The sequence below is a fragment of the Mytilus californianus genome, unplaced genomic scaffold, assembly GCF_021869535.1.
Source record: "Mytilus californianus isolate M0D057914Y unplaced genomic scaffold, xbMytCali1.0.p SCAF_7, whole genome shotgun sequence".
NCBI classification, from domain to species: Eukaryota; Metazoa; Mollusca; class Bivalvia; order Mytilida; family Mytilidae; genus Mytilus; species Mytilus californianus.
Window position 1 is genome coordinate 92,662,258 of NW_026262723.1, and position 8,189 is coordinate 92,670,446.

Genomic DNA, 8,189 nt, shown 5'->3' on the forward strand with positions numbered 1-8,189 from the left:
TACCAGTATTGATCTTGACAAATGCATTTTGAATTTTCACTGAAAATAATAGCTTGTTTTTTGCACTGTTTAAGACATTTATGATTTTATATCCCAAATCAACATACAGGTTCGGTATATCAAAATTAGGAGCATATATTGTATTATTGGGAAGTATGTAATCCTTTTTGGATTTCTGAGTTTTAAGCAATTTTGTGGGGACCATATAAGAAAATCACACAGATTTCAAAATGGGATTAAGCTATAACATATGAGCTTGCATTTCCTTTCATGATTTCCTTGTAAAGGGGTTGCTGCCCTTCAAGGAAGATATTTAACCAAGACTTATTCCAAGTGGTGAAGTTGAAATCATTCCACTGAAAATTTTAGATGACACCTAATAAGTTAGTTGACCATTATGGAATATCTCTTACACAGATGACGGATATGTTCCAATTATTGTAACCCCATTCCGAGCCTCTTTTCCTGTAATGTGACCTACCAAATTAGATTTATCAACAGGTTTGTACTTATTTTTCAAATTGAATTTAAATCTCATCATTAATACTTATTAGTGCAGTCTAAAACTCTAAAGGCAGTGAAGTTGAAAAATCCTGCATACACAAAATTAATTTCATCCCAAGATTTCCCGAGAACTCCTAAGAAATGAATATTGACCAGAGAACCGATAGATTTTACCCCAAAACTTTATTTTACATGGTGTTATACTGCTTTTAAAGATATTAAAATAGATTAAAGTTTTCCAAATGATGTTTTTACTTTTCAAATTTCCATTATTAAAAAACCGAAACCTTTGAAACTTTATTACTCTTTCATTTGGATACAGTTAAGTACCTTTTGAATAATTACATCCGCCATATTGTTATCCACATGGACCTTACATACAAGACACACAATTAATAAATTCCTGAAGTGAAATTGTACTATTATTGAGTAAAAATTACTTATATTTCAAAATTTTAAACTTTAATATCAGTAAGAGCTGTATAACACCATATAAAAGAATGCTTTCAGGTAATATTTATCGGTTCTCAGGTCAATATTCAGTTCTTGTGAGTTCTCAGGAAACCAAGGGACCAATGATAAACTTGATCATGAGTTTTTGTAGATTGTTTTTTATTTTACAATATGAAAAGTTTAGAAAAATATTGCAAACTGTATTTTCAGCCTAATAATAAGTGAGAAACTGAAAATTAAATAAGAAACTGAAAAGGAAGATAATTAATTGAGCTATATCCTCGTACTATTATGGGTTTTCGTGCTATTTAGAATGCATTGTGACGTCACAATTTCCATTGAAAAAGCATGCATAATACAAATTCATATGACGTACGAAAACATATGATCTGACGATAAAACTGCAGGTAAACACAATCTGACGCGTTAATCTATCACTAATTCGGTTGATATATTGGTCACAACCTGTTTAAGATGAGATTTGAAGGTTTTTAGTATCAGGCTTATGTATATCTGGGATTTAATGGAAAATCTTAAAGCTAAATAATTAAAACATCAGTTAATTGGTTGCTATAGTTTCTTTCTTTCTCATATTCTATGTGTTAAAGTTAAAACCTTGCAAACGATTTGTTTACCCGGGAGACAGCAAAAACTGGTTAAATTAATACACATTTTCCGAACTCTAATGTTTAACAAATGTCTTTCACCTTTGAATTGAAAGCATACGTCTGAAAATGTCCCAAAAAATAAAATTAATTCTTACAAAGAAATTATCTAAATAGATATTCTTTTAAAGGTACGCCTAATATTGTTTACATCATCAATTTGTCCAGAGTAGTAAGACACAATTTATGACATGCCAAAGCTGTAGGTGCTCGAAGGGAGACAACCTTAAAGAACTTACTAACTAATCAAAGTAGGTGAAAGTACTATGTGTAGAAATATAAACTGTTTTGGTTGACAACTACGATTTTTTAAAGTCTTTGTTTCAAGATCCATCCTGAAATTGGGACCTTTTTGTTTTGTTAATGCAGGTCAATGAAACTTGTTTGCATTGAATTATATAATTATTTTATTTAAATGGAAAGAGGTAAAAGATTGAAATTTACACAGTGCCAGGAAGAATTTCGTTTTTCTGAGTCACAGTCACGGAACAATTTATGAATCCAAATTGCATTAGATTTAACATAAAAATACAAGTCGTATCATAGAATATCTTTTTCTTATTCATTTGTCAATTGTTTGGTTACTAGCTAAGGGAGCTACCATTTGATTTTTATGGGGGGCTAGGATGAAAAATTTTGTCCTGCATTTTTTTTGGTTGTAATCTCGGTCCTGCCTTTTTTTTAAAAAGGTTATCCTGACTTTTTTTTACCTAAATTGTCATCCTGACTTTTTTTTGCAAGTCTCTCATCCTGCCTTTTTTTAAAATCTAAACTGCTGTCCTGCCTATTTTTTTCAAATTTCATCCTAGCCCCCCCCCCCCCCCCCCCCCCCCCCCCCTCCTTAAAAATCAAATGGTAGCTCCCTAAAGATGGGTAAAATGAAATTGAGAAACTTTCAGTCAGGTCAGCAGAAACAAACCCTTTCACATCATGTTATATTGATTCTTTTATATGAGATATCCATTATCATAGGTCAAGGATTTCCCGATGATATTTTTAACCGGATTTTCGAAGGAAATATTGGTTCTTAAATTGGGGATGTACGGCGGGCGGGCGGGCGGCTGCCAAACAGTGTCTCCACAATAACATGAAAAACAAATTTTTTTCAAATTTAAATATGTTGTTTCCTGGGACTTAATGAAGGTCTAGTTCAATTTTCAAGATTTTAGTATTTCTCCTTTTTGAGTTATCGCCATTTTTTTTAAAGCATATGGTAAAAGTCTTATTTCATAATTATAATTGGAGTGACAGATTTATTTGAAAATTTTCTGTTTCCTGACAAGATCTGTAGGACTGTATATGTAAAGTTTGAAATTTACTAGTAGGACTGTATAGATGAAGGTTGAAATTTACTGTTCATTATTATTATCATTATTAGACACTTTGAAGATAATTACAGATAAGTTTTATAGGTTTTTAAGAGATAGACATTTTGAAGTTAATTACATTACTAATAATTATATACCTAATGTTAGAGAACTTTGTTAAAAGGTTAAACCATAGTTCTGTTCAAGGGGAAATAACCTTTCAATTTGCAAGCATGATTCATTTGATAATAATCTATTATTTATAAGTTAAAAAGTTAAAATTAAGATAAGATAAGTTGCAGATCTATATTAGTATGTTACAGGTGAAAGAAAACATATTGGGAACTATCAACTATATATATAAAGTTTGATTTTGATTTATACACTAAGTGATAAGACAACACACATCTGGTAATTTTCAATGCAATCACCCAATTATAATTGGAGTGACAGATTTATTAGAAAACTATTATTTATATTTGATTATAATTTAAAAATAAATATAACATCATATCTCTTTACATCATATCTAATTTTAGAGTCTATGGTTAAATTGTATTTAATTTTAGATTAACATGATTAGTTCATGGAAATAAAGTTTAAGTTATTTCCATTTAAACAGAAATGGTTTAACTAAGAAGTATTTCATCAGAAATTCTTGGGGTTCTTTGATATGATGATTCTAGCAATGTACTTATATCATTTTGATATTGGACTATAATCGGTAAATGTTCAATTTCAAATTTATCAGTTCTTTGACCACATTTATTTTGTGTCACAAACCCATGCTGTATTAAATCACAATCCAAATTAAGAGCTGTTTTAAGCTTAAATGTTGTGTCCATACTTGCTCAACTGTTCAGGGTTTGACCTCTGCAGGAAAATCCGGTTTGCTGTCACTCTGACAGCCTCTTGTATTTTTATACAACAAATGAAAACTCGTTTCAACAATATTGTTTTGTAGTGTAATAGGGTCCTTTTTGGGTAGCTGAACTATAAGAGAGGTAACCGACCGAAGTGATGTTTTATTCAGACTTATGATTCAGTTGCATAATATGTCTCTGATTCAACTATTACCACAACCGTTTTCATATAATTGATTAGCATTATGACATTGAAGTAATAATTATTAAGTAATTATATGTAATTATAAATAATGATAAGTAATTATATGTATTGATAAGTAATGGTAAGCTAAAAAGAGTATTTATAAGTAATAATAAGTAATGATAGGCAATTCCAAGTAACTATAAGAAATTATAAGTAATGCTAAGTAATAACAAGTAATTATGATTAATAATAAGTAATGAAAAGTAATAATAAGAAATACTATGCAATGCTAAGTAATAATTAGTAATTATAAGTAATGCTTATTAATAGTAAATAATAGTAAGTCATTAAAAGTAATGGTCAGTGGAACATTTCCCAATCTGATACTATTATATCAAACTAATCAAATGTGGTGCTGAAAATGTCTTAGAAAATAAAAAAAATATACCTTTTTTGTAGAAAATGAAAGGATATGGAGTAAATGTACATGGGACAAAATCATAGAAAACATAGAAAATTATCAATGAACAGGGCTTTTATTTCTGTTCTTGTGTCAATTTACGTTTTTGAATATTATGTACCAATTTTATAAGATTTCAATAAAAAATTGCATATCTACAATTGAAAACTAAATGCAATAGTTTATTTTCCTGTATTTTATATTTTATCATAAATCTTTCGATCTGAGACTACTGAAGTCATCCTTATGCAGCAAACCAAATGTGTAAATACTCTACTCAATGACATCACATTGAACTCTGCTTCTATTTGGTCTAGTGGCACGAACCCAAAACATCGTATTATTTGTTCCTTGAGTTTGAATTTAAGTGTTTATGAATGTCTTTATTTTATTCAGTTATTTGGCATTCACGACATTCTGTTAATTAACTCATAACTGTTCTGGACTCAAGCCTGTTCAGCTCTTTACATATTGTTAAGGACAAAATAGATGGAAAAAAACTTAATTTCTTACTCTAAGTCATAAGTTCAGAAACAGCATGATTATAAATCAGAACACATGTAATTGTTTTTGAAACTTGAAACTTGTCAACAAAAATATTTCCAAGCAAACAACGAAAGTATATATATGTTGAAAAGTGTCAATGTTTGTTAGTCAGTGACCCATTTTGAGTTGTTAAAATTAGAAATTAAATCAGATTGAAAGAAGGTATGTTATATAAGATAAATATGGGAAGCAACCAGAATAAACCTGTCATGTTTGCTTATTAAAAATACTGATTTTCAACGAACTACTGCCTTTGGTCTGCAGAAAGATTGCACATAATGTTGACATACAATATGAATATATCTGATTTAGGTTATACAGATAACACCTTTTAAATATGATTAAGGAAAGACTTGTTGTATTTAAAGAATTTAATAATACTGTTGTATAGAAATGGCATCAAGCAACAAATCTAACCGGAGTTTTCTAATATTATGTCAGTTTGTTTTGCTGTTTAAAATATGGTTATTTTCTATTCATAATTTATTCACATACATTTTACACATTATGTCTTTTCAGATTTTGTTCTCGATTTCTATTCGTAAAGGTTGTACCAAATATTTTATATCGACGACCCCTATTCATTTAGATTCAGTCGTCCGAAACATGAAATTAAACAACTGAATGGACCTCTCTATTATATAGACAATAAAAAGACAAAATGCCATGTTTCTATAGAAATTAAAGGTTTATTGCAGCCAATCATGATTTCCTTGAGACTCTCGATGGGTTCATGCTTACAAGGAAACGTTTGAAAGTTTAACGTACACCATAAAGAGTTGGGTTGACCTTGGATATATCCAAATTGTTGTAACCACCATCCCCTTCTCTTTCCTCGAATGTAACATCACCGAGTTTGTTCTTACCATGAACAACATAATGGATGCCAATAGTGGAGCAGGATCTGCTTACTCTTCTGGAGCACTTGATATCACCCCAGTTTTTTTGTGGAGTTAAGTGTCGCTCAGTGTTTAATTTTCTATGTAGTGTTTTGTGGACTTGTTTGTCTTTTCGTCATGGCTTTGTCAGTTTATTTTAGACATATGTGTTTTTAATATCCGCTTGTGAATATGGATATTGTGTTATTGAAATTTGCCTTTTTTATATTGCATTAAGGAATATATGTCCCGTATGCAAAGGTCTTGTTCCTTGCCTGGCTTTGGCTTTACTTTTTGTCTTTTTTGGTTTTATCAGCTCTTCAATTTTTGAATTAGTTATTGGATTTTCAAATATTTTGGCCTCGAGCATCACTGAAGAGACATAAACAGTCGAAATGTGTATCTGATGCAGTAAAATTTATACCATTAATGTTATTGCTACCACTGGGTCAATACCTCTGTTGGTGGACTGTTAGTCCCTGAGGGTATCACCAACTAAGTAGTCAGTACGGTACTGGCATGACAATATTCAGTTTTTGAATAAATTTTGGATTTTCAAATATTTTGGCCTCGAGCATTACTGAAGAGACATTAATAGTCAAAATGCGCATCTGGTGCAGTAAAATTGGAACCGTTAATGCAATTGGTGTACTCCGCCTGGTTTTGACGGGTGGCACAAATTTTACAATTACTGTACATCCAGTCAAAACACTGGAGTTCATCTCCTGACTTTAGACGGGATCAGTTTTGATCAAATATATATTTTCTGTTAAGTATTTTGTGGAAAGTATTTCTGGTCCTGTTGTCTCTTTATAAATTTAATGTTTATTTCAAAAATTAAGTTGGGTAAACCCATTCATACAATAACGAAATAGGGAATTCCAACAAATAATTCTCATATGAAACTTACAATAAATATTAGACCAATAGGTTGAAATGGACTGCAACTATCCTATTTCTAGATTATTTAGGATAACTTGAAAAACTAGTTCAACACCGTCACATGCTCAAGAACCTCTCAGATGCTGTTTAGTTGTATTGTAATGTTCTTGTCTTTTGAGAATTTGATGCTGAGACAGATCTTTGATGGGTCTCTTGTTTAATTTATTCACCTAGGGTTTTAGTGTTGTCATCAATGAAAAATAGTGATGTGTTTGGTGTGATTGGCAATATACAATACAGCAATAACAACCTATCATTTTAAGTTTAATACCCCTTTTCTATTCTTTTACTCACCATGAAGTTGAAACTATTGGTGAGTTAGGTATTGGAATGGGTATCTTGTTTGGAATTTGGTTTATAAAGCGACGATCAACACATAAACACAGTTCTTTTCGTTTTTGTAAATTGAAGTGAACATGATCTCTTTCAGTTATATCCCTCTTCTCTTAATATCATGCATTATTGTAGTATTTGGTCTGGCTGATTATAACTGTTGATATACGTTTTTTTCCAATTTTGTCAGGTAGAGACAGTAGATCATATTCTCAACAAGTTTATGCTAGTGTGTGCAACGCTTTAACCTCAAATTTTAAAAATGAACAAAATCGAACAAAACATCAGTCATTACAGTGAGAAAAAATATCTTTGTTTGACTAGAATCTAGAGGAAGTGCAACTTTTGAGGTTTGGGGCTGAAATTTTCCAAATTTGGATGTCTGCTCATGATTGCATCCATTGGTGCAAATTTAGGCCAAAAAAGTGAGGAAATGGAAGCCTGGAACATCGTATCAACTAGGGATATACTTAGTATACTTCGTAAGGGTGCTGCTTTAATGTTGCTACACAGAAATGCAAAGTTCACAATTGAAAAATTAAAATCATCTCCTTTGTCATTATAAAGTTTAGTTCTCAACTGACCCTCATTATCAATTTCTAGATGTAAGTCAAGATAAGAAGCAGACTTAACTGTATCTGTGGTATCCTTCATTTCATGCAGTCAACATAGTCACCAAATTTTGAATTATTCAAATAAGGACATCATCTGTATAGTGGAAAGTAAAATTAAAAGATGAAGCCAAGCTTCTTTTCTTTTTCTCAAGTAGCTTCTGTATAAATTCTACCTCATACTAATAAAGGAATAATTCTGCAAGCAGAGAGTTAAATGTAGTTGGTTCCCATAGGAATACCATTTAACTGTTAAGAAGCATATCCTCCAAATGTAACAAATATGTTGTCAATAAAAAAATACATTTTCAGGTATTAAGAAATAAACTCAATTAATGCAATAAAAGTGAACTTTTCATTTATATTTGTAACAACATTCCAGAAGTACTTGTATATAAAGTATATATATGGCCAGGTCCAGATGAATAGCCTTATTTGAC

At 30.8% G+C, this 8,189-nt stretch overlaps 1 protein-coding gene across 3 annotated transcripts in view; it reads right to left on the reverse strand.

Annotated features, from left to right (window-relative positions):
* Nucleotides 1-8,189, reverse strand: part of LOC127708661 (ankyrin repeat domain-containing protein 50-like) — a 267,995-nt gene that overhangs the window by 15,126 nt on the left and 244,680 nt on the right. The window lies entirely within an intron of this gene.